Raw genomic sequence first — 19,532 nt, 5'->3', positions numbered from 1 at the left:
AGTGCATCACAGAACACAATGTTCCATCGTCTGGAAGCCCTTTTGCCTAGGGCACCAGATGACCAAATGACGGCCTGTGAGTTAAATGAACAAAGAGCCATCAGGAGCAGCCAGAACACTGAGATGTATGGGAGGAACATAAAAACAAGCACATGAATATGAATAAGCTAGTAGACAAAAACCATATCCCAAGTCTGTCCAATTAACTTCCCCTTCTTTATTCAGCTGCTGTTCCCCTTCACCTCTCACCTTTGTTAATCCCAAGATCTCTTAGGATTGTTTGTTGATCTGCTATTAGACTTTCCCTGTCAGGTTGATCTAGGGCCCCATCAACATGAACTAGAGCTAATTTAGGAAAAGGTAGAAAGTATGCTTAAACCCTGCCCACAGGTCATGACAGAGATACAGATACATGTCTTTTGCACCACATGAGATTTATAAGTGCTGTAACTCCCTGATCTCATGTTCTGGTGGTATGAAATTGACCGTTTCTTTGGTGGGAACAACAGACAAGGATTTCATGACATTTTATTTATTTATTGTTTGTAAAATGAGCAAATGTATGCTCCATGGATCAGCCATGCCTTGGGGCTTCCCTGGCAAGAGAAATTCTAATCCATGTGGATAGTTTAAAGTACCCCCCCCCAAGCAAGGGTTAACTCCATATGGTGGTCCACAGCACACCTCTCAACTTCTTTGTTCAAAAATTCTGGACAAAGCCAAAATAATGTGGGGACAAAGGGTCACAATCAGAGACAATTTCTAAATGTTATTCTAATTCTAAAATATTAACAGAGCAACGGACTTTCAATGAACATGCATTTTCTGAAAAATAAGAAGTATAAAACTCTAAAGTCTCACTGAATGTAATCCTCAGTGATTTACCAGAAAATCAAAAATTTTACAAAGGAGAGGCAAAAATATGAGACAAAATCAAGCACATTCTGCAAAATGCAAGGCGGTTGAAAAGTAAGGCCATTCAACTACAGACCGTAAAACCAAAAGACGCAATGAACACTGGAACCAGACCCTCAAAAATAGCAAAGAAAAAGGTCCAGAAAGCCCAAAACATGTCAGGAACCAAGTTTAATAGACAATCCAAGTAAAACTATAAATAAAAACACATAACCGCCACATACAAACGATCATCCCAATTAAGCGCTTTCATCATTATGTTTTGACCTCTTCAAAACTATGAATGAATTAACCCAAACCAAAGTTGAAATATGTGAATGAAATCAGCTGATGAAAACACATCCCACTTCAGAACCAGTCATCAGTCAGTACTAACTTAAAGGCATATACGTATGTCCTACATAGTACTAAAATGAACCATATTTAACCAAGAAGATATATGATAAAACATAATATAAAATACATAATTTAAATGCCATAAATTAAATATAAGCTGCTCTAAATTTTAGCTCACTTGTGATAGAAATATTATCTTTTAATGCCAGAGCACTTGCAGCATCTAACCTCAGCTGCCAAACCATCTCGCTATGTAATAGCTTGTTACTCCAGTCTCCAGGATACTTCCCCAATTGTATTTATTCAAGGACTAGAAAAGTAAACTTCCTAAAATTCTTACAACTAGAGTGCCTGGCCAAAGCACTCTTAATGTCTTGTTGCCTAAAGCTATAATCATGCTGATAAATCCTCTTACTGAGCGCGTTCTGAGCCTTACTCATATAGAAGGCAGTGCAAGCATTGCATGTAGCCAAATATATCAATCAAAATAATTACATTTGTCACCATTGCACATAAAATTAAGTCTCCTAAGACAGGAATCATCAGGGTTGTATTAATAAAGCGACACTGCCTACAACATCCATATCTTGTAGTAACTGGAAAACCAAACTCAAGATTAAGAGGCATTTCCAACAGTTGTTTAATGTTCTTTTTATTCCTAAATGTGAATGTTCAACTGTTACAGAAATGCTTTCTAGTCTCATCATCCTGCTGTAACAAAAAATTTTTCTCAAAATCCCTTGAATATTAGTATGGACGTTATCATGATCATTCTCTTGCTGTATAATATTCGTGATTCCATTGGATATAAAAAGGGAATATTTATCCTTCCTGCCCACCCAAATCACCTCGTTCATTTCCATGAGAAGGGATAAAGGATAATCTCATTCCAGAAAAATTTTTTCAAGTTGCTCAAATTGTTCCAAGTGAACTGAATCATCAGATGTCAACCTGGAAATTCAAATCAGTTGACTTTTTACTATTCCCTTCTTTTAATGGAAAGGGTGGCAGCTCAAAACAGATAAAAATGCATTACAGAAAGTTGGCTTTCTATAAATCCATGTAGCCAAATGACCTTGAGGTTGTTTAATTAACTCAGTGCCCAAAAACTGATACGGTCACTATTGATACATGTAGTAAACTTGAGAAAGCTGTGCTATTCTGTAATTCAACAAAAAAATTATCAAAGCCATCACTGTATCCTTTCCAAATAAATAACAAATCATTCAAGTAACAGAAATACCCCAAGCAGTCCATAAAGCCTGGAAGCTTAAACACACTCTCCAACCCCGACCGCAGGAGCACAGCATTTGTAAATAATGGGGCGCATACATCCCCCATTGCCACCCCTGAATGCAGCTTGAAATACACTCCTTTGAATGTCAAATAATTATTGTGAAGCACAATGTCCATGAAGTCCATCACCAGCCTTGAATCAGTATCATACAGTGCCCCGTACTTCAACACGATTTCCCCAAGCCATTGAAGTCCTTCTTCTTGGGGTATAACTGTGTAAAGACTATAAATATCACAAGTGATGAAAAAATATTCACAATCCAGGTCAATATTTCTCAGCTTAGATGCTGTGAGTGCTTTGTGATTAAATGATAATATTTCTATCATTAATCTTCTTGGTTAATATGGTTCATTTTAGTACTATGTAGTATATACGTATATGCCTTTAAGTTAGTACTGACAGATAACTGGTTCTGAAGAGGATGTGCTTTCATCAGCTGATTTCATTCACATATTTCAACTTTGGTTTGGGTTAATTCATTCACAGTTCTGAAGAGGTCAAAACTTAATGATGAAAGCGCTTAACTGTGATAATCGTTTGTATGTGGCGTTAATGTGTTTTTACTTATACTTTTATTTAGATTTTCTATTAAACATGGTTCCTGAGATGATTCAGGCTTTCTGGACCTTTTTGTTTGGATTTTCTGGATTTCCCCTTTTGTTTTTTTTTTTTTTGTTTTGTTTTTTCGAGCGACCCTGGTTCTGTCAGCCCTTTATTCTCAGGAACTGTTTATGGATAATTCTCAGTTGGTCTCCACAGATCCTGGTAATTTAACACTCCGTATCCAGCAACTACCTCAAGTTTTAACCAAAATGAATGATGTCTTTTGTAACTGGGCATTCCAGAATGTACTTTGTGCGAGTAATATGGAGAAAACTACTCCGACTGTTTGTGGTAATAACTATAATGTGCAAGTTACAAAAGCGATTGGTTCCATGAATTATGAGAATTTTTCCTCTGCTGCTCTTGTAAATACTTGGTGGGATAGAATTGATTTTGTGTCTCCAAGGTCATATGTTCTGTCCATGGAAGGACGTTTTCTCAGATTAAAAGAGCAATTATTTGAACTGCACAAGAATTTGCATAAATTCAAGTCCCTTCAATTGGACAACTATTTTTTGAATGACAATGATAAGAGATAACATGTCACTAAGGGGCTTCACGTTTGAAGATATCCACAAGGAGTGGAGGTTAACTCCCCATTTTATGCAGAACTGCTTGCATTTTTCGACCATACAGGGTTGAAATTAATGAGGTCAATCATCAAGGAGAATGAGAGATGTGTGTCATTATAAACAGGATTTTAGTCAGTTGGTGTATTCTATTACAAGTGATTTGGATTGTTGTAAGCATCAGGTGAATTTTGATAAAGTGTTTCATGACATTGACAATAAACTGATTTCTCTTAAAAATAGAAAGAACAAAAAGATTTGGATTATAGAAACAGCTCCACCTGGAGAGCACGGTAGTAGGTACCCTTTGCATGAAGGGAACTCACCTACTTCAGCAGAAAGTGGGAAACTCTACAGTATCTGACATCCCTTTAGGTCTCCCGTTAAGGAGATCACAGAGTTTGGTGAACACAGCAGCCAACAATCATCAGAGTTCAGTACCAACCCACCCTCAGAAGAAATGAACATTTTGGAAGAGCTGGAATGGTTCTTCCAACAGACATCTGAGGCGCTGAATGGTGAATGAAGTATCAACAATAGTGAATTATCTGGTGGTTCCAGTAGAGTGTCAATCACTACTTTTTTTGGTTATAATATTTACAACTTTACGGACTTGACTATTGGGCCAGAACACCACAAGGTGTTCTTGAAGGGATATAATGTTAAACTGGCCAGTAGGGCTGGGATAGAAGATAAGCTTATTGACTTGAAGTCATTCACTGGTAAGTTGAATTCTCGGTTGATGTTTGATGAATTCTTTGGGTCACATCCTGCACCCCCGTTTACATCCTGCACTATGTTTTTATGAAACAATCTGTGAAAAGAAGATACGTACGTTGTTGGGTGACAAAAGACATAACAGGTTTTACAATTTAACTACAGAGAAGAAATCCATCCTCACCGTTATGATGCAAAATATTAGATGTAGGAAGCCTGACAAGGGGGGCGGCCTTCTTATTATGGACTGTGACGATTATGTTGGTCGTTTTTTGAAATTACTTTACGATGACCAGATTTATAGTGTTGTGTCTTTCAATGAAATTATTGTTTCTTACAGGGCTATCCAGGTGGATGTAGATGAGTTATTATTGTACGACATAATTTCCCAAGGAGTACATGTTCTTTTAAGAGTGGAAAACCAGAATATTCCTAAGATTATTTATTTATTTTCCATTTGTTTACCGGGTTAATCTGACTGGAAACAAGGTGACTGTTTTCAATGGAGGCCTGGGGAGAAAAGCTTCAAATACATAGTAAAAAATTATAAAAAAATAATAAAAATAATAAAAAAAGTATATAAACATAGCTATTTTGTACAAAGAGTATAGAACATATAAAAGGAGTAAAAATCAGAGTTTTACAATTGATGCAGCATACAGTGGTTAGAAAACTGAGAAACAATTAAACAAGATATTATGCAACAAATATACAATTGCCTGAACATAAATTCAAAAGAAGTTTCCATAGACAAACAGGGTCATAAACTAGAAATTATAACTATAAAGGTGGCCTAAACACCTGGTTCACAGTATTATATACTAAGTGAAGCTACACAGTGCACCTGTGATCTAGGGATGTTGAAAGTCAGGAACAGGTGAAATTAGTCTGCTTCTGTGCAGGAACATATCCAAGTTTTGAATAAGAGATCTTTTAGTAGGGATTTGAAAGTATGTTTACTATTTAGACATCTAATGTCAGGGGGTAGAGCATTCCAGGCCTTAGCAACTGCATAGGAATAAAGAGATTGGCCTGAGTTATGTAAGCAATTGGTAACAGTCAGTAGGGCGGCATTGGAAGATCTTAGCTGACGCGCAGTAATATGGAAGGTAAACAGACCAGAGAGGGCAGGTATTTTATCTGGTTGGTATAGCAGTTGATGGGTCAGGAGAAGTTGATCGTATTTTAGTAGGTTAGGGAGTTCTAACCATCCTAGTTGTCTTAGGGAGAGGCAGTGATGAGAACAAAACTTAGCATTGGTTGCAAATTTTGAGATTTTATTGTAGCAGGTAGATACCTTCAGAAGGTCAGATTTGTTTAGGTTAGTTAGATGGTGAAGCGTATAGTAAGGTGGAGAGTAGATGGGTACGAGAGATAGTGATTCAGGATTCCTGTGCGAGGAAGCTCTTGCAGCGGTAGAGTGAACATAGTTTTCTATAAACTTTGGCAATTGTTAGTGCCAGATATTTGTCAAAGTTTAGGTTTTGGTCAATCGTTACACCTAGTAGCTTGGCTTGAGTCACTGGTGTGATAAGGGTATTGTTGGAGGATGTTATTGAGAATGGCGAGGTAGGGGTGAAAGTTTGGAATGGGTGGAAGATCATGAGTTGGTTCTTAGATGGGTTTAGTATGAGTTGGGAAGAATTTAGCCATTTTTCTATAGTAGTGAAGGCTTCCTGGGTTCTGTCTTGGAGAAATTGTAGAGAGGGGGGCTGAGCAAATAAGGGTGGTGTCATCAGCATACTGTACTATATTAGTTTGTTGGGTGGCCGAGGGGGAGGTTATTGGTAAAGATGGAAAATAGTAAGGGACCAAGAATGGATCCTTGCGGAACACCTTGTCCCAGTGGGAGGAGAGGGGAGAGAGAGTTATGTCATTTAACAGCTTGTTGCCGGAGGGACAGATAATTTTTAAAACACACTAGAGAGGAGTTATTCAGATTGACCTCAGAGAGAGTTGATAGTAATTTTCAGTGGGATACTGTGTCAAATCCCTTTGACAGGGCTAGGAAGACAACAGATACTAAGTTACCAATATTTCTTTGTTGGTTGACTTGGTCAGTAAAGGATATAAGGGCAGAGGTGGTACTATGGTTTGGCCGAAATCCATGTTGGGGATTTGCTAGCAGTTTATATGGAAAAAGATGATTCAATAGTTGGGTGTGTACACATTTTTCTAAGATTGTTGATAGGGGAGATAGTATAGCTATGAGGCCATAATTACTAAGTTCTGTCGAGGATCCACCTTTGTGTAAGGGGATGACATAAAACATTTTCCAGAGAGAGGGGACAGTGTGTTCAGCTATGGATTTATTGATGAGTATGGAAATAGGGTAGGCTATGGTAGAGGCGGCAATCCTGAGGTAATCAGTGGGGAGTTTATCAGCAGCAAGAGTGGTGGGTTTCAATTTGGCAAGGTGCTTATGAATTTGGTCAGTTGGAACTGGTTTGAGAGAGAATTGGGTGTTGGTCTTATGGTGACAGTTTTGTATTTTGGGGGTGTTTGTAGTAGTAGTGGGGAAATTGTTGAATAACCTTTGGATGGAGGAGGTGAAATAGTCATTAAACTGGGTGGCAATATCTTGTTATCACCCTCAGTGTTAGGGTTTGGGGAGGTGATTTTGCCTGGTTGGAGAATGTGGTTGATTGCGGACCAGAATTTTTGTGGATTGCTGTAGTGAGTTTTTGCAGCTGAATATAATAATTTTTTTTTGTCATTACATATTTGTTTTTTTGCTTGTTTCTGAGCTCTAGGAAGTATTGTCGATTTGTACTGTTTTGTTGCTATGCCAGATTGCCCAAGCTATGCCTCGCTCTTTGAGCAGGGATCTTGTGTCCTTTGAGATCCAGGGAGCTGGGTTGGTTTTAGTACAAATTATACATTGTGGGGCCATAAGATTAAGAATACCTAAGAAGGTAGTATTAAAGTACTCCACTGCTTCCTCTAATGGTAGAGTTTTAAGAGGTGACAAATTTATTTTTTTTAAGGTGCTGATGAATTGGTCTGGTAAGAAATTTTTGGAACGATGGATAGAAAGTAGGATGGGGGTTTTATGGGTTTTGTGTGCTGTCTTAGTATGAATGTGGGTAGGTGATCACTGAAGGAGTCGGGTAACGTACCAGATATACTGACAGATGAAGGCTTGTTGGTTATGATCCAGTCTAATATGGATTCCTTTTTGGTGGATTTGTCTATATAGATAGGGTTTTGGATAAGCTGTGTGAAGTTAAATAGGTTTAAGTGGTACTTCGAGGGAGATGCCATGATAGAGACCCAATCAATGTTGAAGTCCCCAAGGATAAGTGTCTCCTGAGGGAGGCTCGTGGAAGTCCACTGTAAAATGGACTCTAGAGTGGCAATATTGTCATCTGGTGGTAAGTAGACACCTATAATGTTGAGTTGTTTCTGCTGGTTTAATTTTATATTTACAAACAGGGTTTCTGCGTAGCCGAAAGTGGGGATATCTTTATGCATTTGTTGGAGAGTAAGGTTGTGCCTGTAAAGTAGGGCAATGCCCCTGCCTCTTTTAGCTATTCGATCACATCTACAGATGTTGTAGCCAGGAGGGGCTATGGTGATATCTTTGATGTGGGGCTTGAGCCAGGTCTCGGCTAGGAATACAATGTCAGGGGTATAGAAGGATATAGAGGCATGTAGCTCTTCAATTTTATTCCTGATGCTGCGGATGTTTATACTGAGTATTAAGCGGTCAGAGGGTTTTTGTTTGCAAGGGATATTAGGTCCATGTAGGTTTGTAGCAGTAGGTATAGTAGTGGAGGGGCCTGGGTTAGGGTGGATGTCACCACTGAGTGCAAGTTGGTTAGTAGCAGTGGTCAGTGTGTGTAGGTAATTGGTGATCAAATGGTGTATGAGTAAACTGGGTAGTTTTTTATAATTAGTTTCTTTGTAGGTGAGCTGGGTGAGCTCAAAGGGGGTGTGGTTGAAGATGGTAGTTGAAATGTATATGTGATTATAGTAGTGAGTATTTGAATAGGTTAGCATGGGGGAGTTTAGGTGATTGTGGTTAGTGATAGCAGAGTGGTAGGAAGTTAGATGGTAGCCTAGGAAGAGGAGAACTGCTAATAAAATAGAAGGTGCAAGCATGGTGAGAGTTGAAGGAGGTGGTGGTAGTATATGTGGAGTTAAGTTATCTGGTTTGGGAGTTATTAGAGGAAGAAAGGATAGTGTGATGTGGCAGAGCACCACAGAACAAATTAATGAGCAGGTGGTGAAAGGAAGGATGGGGGGATTGGCTGCAGGATGATGAAATGGTTTGGTGGGAGGCGTTAGGGAAGTCAGGTGATTGTGGTTTTGAATAAATTGGGGTATAGGTGGGGCGGATGGGATAAGGGGGCAGGTTGGAGAGCGAAGTGAGCCTGAGTGATCGCGAGGGTGAACGTAGTGGGCTGAATCCACTCCAAAAGGTAAGGAACTCAGCAAAGAACTGAAAGAGTGAACTAGAGTAGGTAAGGTACTGGTTAAAGTGTGATTATATTTAACTGTGACTGGCAGCATCACCGTGAGTTTTATGGGCAGTAGCTAACAGCAAATCAGGAAGAACGTCAGGGTCGACTGTTAATTAAGGGATGCTGTTAATTTTACGTCAGTTGCAAAGAAAGAAAAAGGGGGGTCTATGGCAGACCTTAGCATCCGTGCACACTACTCACTCAGAACAACAAGTAAGATACTTTAATGAAAAAAACACCTACAGATTTTAATAACTAGTGCAGCTCTGTGGTGGAAGATGGTGGGGCAGGTAGCAGACCGCCACAGCTTCAGATTGCAGAGTACAGTCCAGAGGGAGAGGCAAAGCGGCAGAGTTATATTTTCAGTAAAAAATGCAGCAGGTATATTTAAACACTGTAAAAGAGAGCAGAGATATAGACATTAGGGTGAGGTAAGTGGAACCTCTGCAAATGGGGAGTGGGCAGTATTAAGCAGAGCAGAAAATACTGGGTAATAAATACATAAACTTAGGCTAGTCATGCAATAGCAGAAATAAAAAACAGTATTTAGCCCTTTTTATCAATGGTATATTAAGGAATATTTAAAACACACCAGTGTAGTCCCAGTTACAGAGTAGTTCACCAGAAATGCCTAGCAGTAGTTAGATAATGCGTTAGACAGAAATTATATTTCTTAGTATCTAGTTCAATGGTATTTCAGAATCGTATAGCTTTGTTCTAGATGTAAATGATTCATATCTTCCCATACAAGCATTAGTTAGAGATGATAACTTATTGGCATAATTCTGAACTTATTTTAGGTCAACATGGTTCACAAAAACATTACAGCAGCTTTACAGTAGCAGAAACATCAGGCAAAAAGACTCATTCCAACAAGACTGACCCTCCTTTATGTCCTATAGTTTCTGCCCATGGGTCAGTGACAGAACCATTGGCCAAGTTTATAGATTATGTTGCTTTATAATCAATTTGATCATATTCTTCGGGACTCATGGGATTTATTTTATAAGCTGAGAAATATTGACCTGGATTGTGAATATTTTTTCCTCACTTTTCATATTTGTAGTCTTTACACAGTTATACCCCAAGAAGAAGGACTTCAATGGTTTGGGGAAATCGTGTTGAAGCTTCCAGGTTTTATGGACTGCCTAGGGTATTTCTGTTACCTGAATGATTTGTTAATTATTTGGAAAGGATACAGGGATGGCTTTGATAATTTTTTTGTTGAATTACAGAATAGCACAATTTTCTGAAGTTCACTACATGTATCAATAGTGACCGTATCAGTTTTTAGACACTGAGTTAATTAAACAACCTCAAGGTCAGTTGGTTACACAGAGTTATAGAAAACCAACTTTCTGCTGTAATGCATTTTTATCTTTTTTGAGCTGCCACCCTTTCCATTAAAAGAAGGGAATAGTAAAAAGTCAACTGATTCGAATTTCCAGGTTGACATCTGATGATTCAGTTCACTTGGAACAATTTGAGCAACTTGAAAAATTGTTTCCGGAATGAGATTATCCTTTATCCCTTCTCATGGAAATGAACAAGGTGATTTGGGTGGGCAGGAAGGATAAATATTCCCTTTTTATATCCAATGGAATCACGAATATTATACAGCAAGAGAATGATCATGATAACGTACATACTAATACAGTGCTTCATTTTTCTTTAGATGTTCGGGATATTCAAGGGATTTTCAGAAAAAATATATTTGGCTATGTGCGATGCTTGCAATGACTTCTGTGTGGGTAAGACTCAGAATCTGCTGAATAAGAGGATTTATCAGCATGATTATAGCATTAGACAAAAAGACATTAAGAGTGCTTTGGCCAGGCACTCTAGTTGTTGTGAGAATTTTAGGAAGTTTAATTTTTAGTCCTCGAACAAATACAATTGGAGCATATCCTGGGGACTGGAATGACAAACTATTACATCATGAGATAGTTTGGCAGCTTAAGTTGGATGCTGCGAGTGCTCCAGGATTAAACAATAATATTTCTATCACAAATGAGCTCAAATTAAGAGCAGCTCTTATTTAATTTACTGCATTTAAATTATGTTTTTTATATTATGTGTTATCATATATCTTCTTGGTTAAATATGTTTTGTTTTAGTACTATGTAGTACATACATATATGCCTTTAAGTTAGTAGAGACTGATGATTGGTTCTGAAGTTGGGTGTGTTTTCATCAGCTGATTTCATTCACATATTTCAAGTTTGCTTTGGGTTAATTCATTCACAGTTCTGAAGAGGTCAAAATGTAATGACAAAATTGCTTAACTGGTGTGAAGATTGGGTGAAGATAGATGAAGGCTGCCAGCCTAGCCAGATAGGATTTTATACATAATTATGTCATTTGTAAATATGAATGTTGAATTACAGACTTGTTTTCTTAATTGAAAGGAAATACTGTGAAATGTTGAAATACAAGCTAGTATTCTTAAATGAAAGGATATGCTGTGAAATGTTGAACTTAAAACAATGTGGCAACATTGCCCTCTGCTGTAAAGAAAGCTAAGTCAAGCATTTCTTGTCTGTCCTTTGAAATTAAAATGATTTCATGCCTGTCCCTTTGAAGTTAAAATTTGGAGTCGATGCGTCTGGAGTGAAGCATCCTGCCTATTGTTTTAACTTAAGGAATAATTACTAAAGTTTACATGTGGAATGTCTTTTATGGGTGTAGTTTCCTGCAGGTGCAAGATAACAAGAATGCAGTTTCTGTTAGCCTGGGAACACCAGGAAAGTGTAAAAAAATTATGTAATGGGAATCAGGACTGAAGATAGCAATTTAAACAGAAAGAATCAGAAGGCATTAAGCATTTTTGTCGTGACCATCCAACTCATCAGCACTCTGCCTGTTTCCTTATGTAAGTTATCTTAGACTTGTGTTTTCTTTTAGAAATAACTAGAAACTAGAAAGATTAGACTAAGTGTTTTTCTGTGATTTCAGAACTGAAATCACAGAATTATTTTAAGTATTTCTCTGTGTTCTCCGAACTCTTGACCAGCACTGTGTAGTAAGAAGTATTATCTTGTGTTTTTATTATTTATTATTAAATATTTTAAAACATTTCAACTGTGGCTGTTTTGTGTGGAGATAAGTTAAGCTCTAAGAGTACATTGCATTTATATAAGGATCCTGTACCAAGTCACTCTAAAAAGCCTTGACTGTTTAGTTAGACTACCAATTGGATAATAATATTGCACAGAAATAATTGGACACCCTTTTAAGGGCCTTTGAGTAGCTGATAAATATTAGTGGGTGGTGGCAAGTGGTACTACCTTATAGTCTGGGAAAAAGGGGCACAGCTGGAGAACCTCTGCCAGCCTTCCCAAGGAGTGTCTGTGTGGTTGTATAAACTCTTCTCAAAGTGTGTGTGTGTGTGTGTGTGTGTGTGTGTGTGTGTGTGTGTGTGTGTGTGTGTGTGTGTGTGTGTGTGTGAGCTACTTGAGCAGGGACACAAAGCACTGGTTGGACAGAGAGGGTGCTGGAGGTTTTAGCTTGCCCACTAGTCTGAGATCTAGACCCTATAGCTGTGCCAGTGGGGAGTCTTATTGGGGACCAGGAGAGCAAGGGAGCGACCAGCCGCAGACTGACTGTGATCTCTGTGTGCTCTTAAGGGAAATTGCACTTTACTGTGTGCATTTGTTATCCTTTCCTTATATATGAGACACCCTCTCTGGTGTTAGTGGTGAGGATTGAGGCTCCTTGATTGCTGGGACAGGGCATGGATGACACAACTGGGATGATCATTTGTATGTGGCACTAATGTGTTTTTACTTATAGTTGGGGAAGACTGTGCACATCGCCTACCTTGACCTGGCCAAACCTTTGACACTATTCCCCAGTCAGGAATAAATAAACTCTCTCAACTAGGCATCAATCCATATGTTATCAGATGAGTAGCAAACTGGCTCACTGATAGAACCTACGTAGTCAAAATAGGGGAAGCCACCTCAAGCAGTAAACCCATAACAAGCGGCATAGCCCAGGGTTTGGTCTTGGGGCCTCTGTTATCTGGGATATACTTTTCTGAGGTGTAGGGCAAACCCAGTGGGCTATGGCTGACCAATTTGCAGATGACTGCAATCAGGGTGCTGTCATCAGTTCCCCTAGTGATGTAGATATCCACCAAGAGGGTCTCATTCAGACAAATGTCTGGTACCAGAAACATGGCCTCAAGCTGAATACCAAAAAATGCATCACCATCCCCTTTGGAGAGAGTGATGCCCCCACAAATTATCACATTAATAACAACATCCTAAGCACACAATCAGTAGTGAGGGATTTGGGAACCCAGGTTGATAGCAACCTGACTTTTGACCAACATGTTGCTTCTGTTGTACGAAAAGCCTTCTACATTGCCTACCTCATAAGTAAGGGTATCTCATCCAGGGGCAAGGGGGTCATAACATCTCTGTATTCTTCCCTTATAAGACCCATTATTGAGTACAATGCCCCCTTTAGGCATGTACCTCACAAAGCATATACAGCAGCTGAAGAGACCACAGAGGTTCCTCACTAGGAGAATCCAGGGCCTCTAACATCTACCATACACAGAAAAGTTTCATATAGACTCTTCATAGGTGAGCTTTGTCTGGCATACAAGGTGATCACAGACTCCACCTTGATGGGACTGCTTCATATCTGCAAGTCAAGCTCCACTTGAGTAACCCGCACGCTCAGCCTCAGCCTGGTCTGTGACATCAACAAGACTTGTTGGCAGGACAGATTTGTGTCCCAGAGACTCCACCATCTATGGAATAGACTCCCTCTCCACATCAAGCAGAGTACCTCTTTACTCCTATTTAAGCACAACCTGGATAACTGGATGGGAAACAGAAAAATATACCCCTGAGATTCCACCCATGTCCCTGCTGGACATGGGTATTCGGTGTTGATTTGTTTAAACATGGGCTAAACTCTTGGCTATGCTTATAAGGGTCTCAAGGGCAATAGCCTAGTAACCTCCTATGATCCTATGGATTTTCTATTAAGCATGGTTTCTGAGACATCTCAGGCTTTCTGAACCTTTTGTCTTTGGAACTACAGACCCTGAGAGTGTGAGGTAGGTGGATCTTCCTACTAATCCACCATGTGGCTCTTATGGGAATCTGCATTCACTCTGATGTTACATTTGGCATTTGAGTATTTGACTCTTACTGCCTCATGATGGGCAAACAACAAATTTATTTGGAACAGAATAAATATATTTTATGATCCCTAAACTGGCAAGAAAAATAATAAGTCAGTGTATCCAGTTTTCCTGTTCTGCTTCCTTAAAATGCCAGAATGTTTACACTCAAGAAGGTTTTTGCAAATGAAATTGCATGCAGAACTGACTCAGAAGAGTAACACAGTCTGACAGAAGGGTTATCAGAACCAAATGCATATGTGAAGGGAGCAACCATCCCCAGACTGACTGTGATCTCTGTGTGCTCTTAAGGGAAATTGCACTTTACTGTGTGTATTTCTTATCCTTTCCTCCTATATGAGATGCCCCTCACTGGTGTCAGTGGTGAGGATTGAAGCTCCTTGATTACGGAGCCAGGGCACGGGCATCACATATTAATTGTTTGGCAGTGGTGGGATGTCCACACCATATATTAACTGGTTGGAAAATATTAATTGGCTTGTAGTGGTGTGGGTAGAGTGAATTCTGAATTAGAGTGAAGGGCGGCACAGTGGTGCAGCAGTTAACGTTGTCACCTCACAGTGAGAGGTTCTCCGGTTCAATTCTCGGTTGGGGTGCCTTCTGTGTGGAGTTTGCATGTTCTCCCTGTGTTCGCATGGGTTTCCTCCGGGTACTTCGGTTTCCTCCCACATTCCAAAGACATGCATCTGGAGCATTTTTCCCCGGGCCTCCGCTGAAAACAGGCTCTGTGGGACCTAGTTGGACTTTCCCGGTCTACAAATGTTAAATAAATAAATAAAAAAAATATTGTAGCTTGTGTACAGTGAGCTCTGAAGGTGTTTTGTACTCTAAAACAGCCACACAGGGAATAATCAGAATTCAGATCATAATTGATTTATTTCTTTTATTAGCTTAGTTAGTCAGGGTGAGCAGGCAGCATGTCAGCAGAGGAGTATGGAAAGCTGACAAGGAGCCACTGGCAGAGATGTGCCAGGCTAGTGGACTGGTGCATGGAAACCTGACTAAGGCAGACCTGATTGCAGCCTTTGTTACAGCTGCATTAGAAAAAAGCAACCAGGAAGACAATCAGACTGGCAGTGGAGATATAATACCCTCCGAATGGACAGCTCAACCTTTCTGCAGAGGACTTAAACATCCATCTGGAGCTAAAGAGACTTGAGTTGGAGGCCAGGCGTGTGGAAATAGAAGCAACTGAGAGACTGAGGTGTCTAGAGAGTGAGGAGAATGAGAAACTGTTATGCCTGGAAGCTGAGGAAAAGGAAAGGCAGAGGCCACATGAGAAGTTAATGCTGATTATTTGCCAGAGTTATCGAGGTAATGGGGAAGGGAGTAACTGGGCCCCAAAAGCACAACAGGTCAGTACATTTCTTCAGCAGTTTAAAGAGGGGGATCATTTTGATAGTTTCATTCATATGTTTGAGAGGGTATGCAAACAGTATGGGGTTGACCAAAGGCTCTGGGTACAGTTCCTGATCCCCTTACTCCATGATAAAGCTGTAACTGTTTTGTTAAAAATGTCTGACACATGTTTTGATTATACTGCTGTTAAAAAGCATTTGTTAGAATTGTTTAAGCTAACACCTGAAACATATAGGAAAATGTTTCGTGAGCATAGGTGCAAGGCAGATGAAAGTGTGTGTTAATATGTTGCTGAACTGAGCACTTATTTCCATAGGTGGGTGAGTGGATGTCAGATCACCACTTTTGAAGGGCTGGCAGACCTTTTGTTGAGGGGAACAAGCCCTTAGCACTTTGCCTGAGGACATGAGGATCTGGTTAGCTGATAGACAATGTGCTACTTAAGATGAGTTGGGGAAGAAGGGAGACCTGTACCTAGCAAGCAGTGCAGCCCTGAACAGGAAAGGGACCCCCCTAGTACTGCTAATGGGTCTAAAGGAACTCAGGTTGTGCAGCACAGACTGCCCCAACAGAATCTGCCAGTAGCAGGTGAAGCTACTACTCCAGGTACATGTCCAGGAGCTAATTTTAAATGATTTGAATTCAACCAGTGGGGCCATGTAGCATACAGGTGTCCACGGAGGCAAGGTGGGGAACAAAAGGTGAGGGAGCCAGTAAGTGGGAGAGAAAAAATGCCAATAGTAGGTTGTCTTGAGACAGCAGGGGTACCAAACTACCATCTTGCAGATGTCCTGATTGGAAAGGATTTGGATGAGGCAGTATCATGTGTTTATGCAGTTACACATGGTCAGGCTAGGAGACAAGCATGTGGGTCTGGTAGCCTGGGGGAGACCCAGACAGACTTGCAGCCAGGACTGGTGAGGTGGTTACTTCAGGGATGGAGCTACCATGTAGCAGTGAGACTGAAGGTGAGCCAAAGCTGCTTGTGGGTACTGATGGTCCCTTGGACAGAGTGACTGCAAAGGTAAAGTTGAGTAGTAGTACCCAGGCTGACAGTGAGGCACCACTGTCAGGGGATGCCAGACTTTCTGTGGAAGGGGAGCTGGGAAGGGTTACAAGGAGAGAGTGGAGACATGCTCAGCTCTCAGACCCTACATTGCAAGGTCTGAGGCAGGTAGCTAGGGAGGCACCTGATTCTCAAGGAAAGGGGGAATCTGTATACTGGAACAAAGGGTTACTATACAGAGAGTGGACCCCTGAGGGAGGGCTAGAAGGTGAGAGAGTACAGCAGTTGGTAGTGCCTAGGGCCTACCATCTGGCGCTTCCAGCCATAGCCCATGATATTCCCTTTGCAGTTCATATGGGCATAAAACATACAAAGAGGTGTATTATGCAGAACAGCTAATGGCCTGGAATTTCCAGAGATATAACAGGGTACTGCAGGACCTGTGAGCAGTGCCAAAAGGTAGGCAATGCAGGAGACAAGGTGAGAGCTCCTTTGATGCCTTTGCCTGTGATTGAGGAGCCATTTCAGAGGGTAGCTATGGATACTGTGGGTCCTCTGAGTAACCCAAGTTCCACAGGGAAAAAGTATATCCTAGTGGTAGTGGATTATGTTACACGATACCCTGAGGCAGTGGCTTTGTCTTCCATTGAGGCAGAGACGGTGGTAAATGGTTTGTTAGAGATTTTCAGCAGGGTAGGTTTCCCAAAAGAAATACTGACTGACAGAGGTGCCAATTTCATGTCAGACCTGCTGGCTTGACTGTGGAAGTCCTGTGAGGTGAAGCATATGAAGACCACCCCCTACCATCCCCAGACTAATGGTCTTGTTGAGAAGTTAAACTCTACAATCAAGTCCATGCTATGGGCATTTACAGATCAGTGTAAGAGGGATTGGGATAAATATTTGCCTCATCTGTTGTTTGCTTACAGAGAAGTTCCCCAGGAATCCACAGGTTTTTCACCTTTTGAGTTGCTGTATGGGCTTAGGGTGAGGGGACCTCTAGATTTAATTTGAGATGAGTGGGAAGGTGAGTGCAAGTCTCACAAGGAGTCTGTTGTGGCATTCATCCTAAACCGCAGGACAAGGCTCAGGGAACTCATGGGCTTGGCCCAGGAGAACCTGTCAAGAGCTCAACAACAGAAAAAGGTGTGGTATGACAGGAATGCTCGAGCTAGAGATTATGCTGTGGGGCAGCAGGTAATGGTTCTCATTCCTGTCAGACACAACAAGCTGCAAGCAGCTTGGGAGGGACCCTACAAAATGGTAAGAAAGGTAAGTGATGTTAACTACATGGTGGAACTGCTAGGCAGATGGCAGGGGCACAAATTGTACCATTTTAACATGATGAAGCCTTACCATGATAAGGAGGCCTTTGTGCTGAGCATTTGCAGTGGATTGCAGGAGGAGTCTAAGGGGGATGTGGGGACTGATGTCCTCAGTGATGCTCGGCCTGACACCTCAGTGGAAGGGGTAGCAATGTTCCAGCAGCTATCTCCTACTCAGGTTCGAGAAATCTGAGCAGTGTTGAAGGAATTTGGGGACATGTTCACTGGGAAACCAGGGTGCACCCACCTGGGACAGCACCAGGTGGATACAGGACCCCAAAGGCCTATTAGGCACACCCCTCATAGAGTGCCTGAGAGAGTCAGACTCTGAGGGAGGAGGTACAGGAGATGTTGGAACTAGGGGTGATTCAAGAGTCCAACAGTCACTGGGCCTCCCCAGTGGTGCTGGTTCCAAAGATGGATTGCAGCACAAGGTTCTGTGTGGACTATAGGAAATTAAATAGTCACACAGAGTCAGATGCTTACCCCATACCTAGGACAGATGAGGCCCTAGAGCAGCTGGGTGGGGCTAAGTATCTTACAATCATTGATCTTGCCAAGGGTTACTGGCAGGTGCCCTTGACTCCCAGTGCTAGAGAGAATTCAGCCTTTGTGACTCCTTTTGTCTTGTATGAGTTCACCAAGATGCCCTTTGGGATGACAAATGCCCCAGCTTTCCAAAGGCAGGTAGATTATTTACTAGCAGAAGCAGGAGGTTTTGCCCTTCCTTACCTAGATGATATTGCCATCTACAGCCATTTCTGGCCAGAGCACCTTCAGCATGTCAGGGAGATGCTGGGCAGACAATAGAGGGCAGGGTTGACCATTAAGCCGAGCAAATGTCAATTGGGTTTAGCAGAGGTCTCCTACATAGACATAGAGTGGGGAGTGGTAAGATAAGGCCAGAACCTACCAAACTGGAAGCCATTCAGGCATGGCTTGCACCTGTTACTAAAAAGCAAGTGAGGGCATTTTTAGGGACAGCAGGGTACTATAGAAAGTTTGTCCCCAGTTATAGTACCATAGTTGCTCCCCTCACAGACATGACAAGGAAGAACAGGCCAGATAAGTTAGTGTGGACCCCAGCATGTGAGCAGGCATTCCAGAAGCTTAAAGAAGTTTTGGAAGGACCCACTGTGTTAGCCAGTCCAGATTACAGCAAATAATTTGTTGTGCAGGTGGATGCTTTGAAACATGGGGTGGGGCTGTACTTAGCCAGATTTCTTCAGAGGGAGAAGAGCACCCAGTGGTTTATCTCAGTCATAGACTCCAACCAAGGGAGGAATGCTATGCAGCTGTAGAAAAGGAATGTCTAGCCATATGTGGGCACTGCAAAAACTTCAGCCTTATCTGTATGGAAGGAAATTCACTGTTATGACAGATCACAACCCCTATCATGGTTAAACAGAGCCAGCTAGCAAAATGCCAAGTTGCTAAAATGGAGCCTAGGGTTGCAAGCATATGATATGTCAGTGCAGCACCACAGTGGGATTAGTAATGCCAATGCAGATAGGCTCTCAAGACAGGGAAAGAGGTAAGGTATACTCAGATAGACCTAACCCTCTCAAGCAGCATTTCGCAAGGGTCACTTGAAAAACTAGCTTGAGTTCTCCGGGGGGATAGGGAGAAATGTGAAGGCTGCCAGCCTAGCCAGATATTTTATAGATAATTCTGTCATCTGTAAATATTAATGTGAACCACAGGCTTGTTGTCTTAAATGGAAAAAAAACTGCTGTAAGGAAGCTAAGTCAAGCATTTTATGACTGTCTTTTATCTTT

The sequence above is a fragment of the Protopterus annectens genome, chromosome 13.part0 (genome assembly GCF_019279795.1).
Source record: "Protopterus annectens isolate FY-2018-M chromosome 13.part0, PAN1.0, whole genome shotgun sequence".
NCBI lineage: Eukaryota > Metazoa > Chordata > Ceratodontiformes > Protopteridae > Protopterus > Protopterus annectens.
This window is presented reverse-complemented; position numbering follows the sequence as displayed.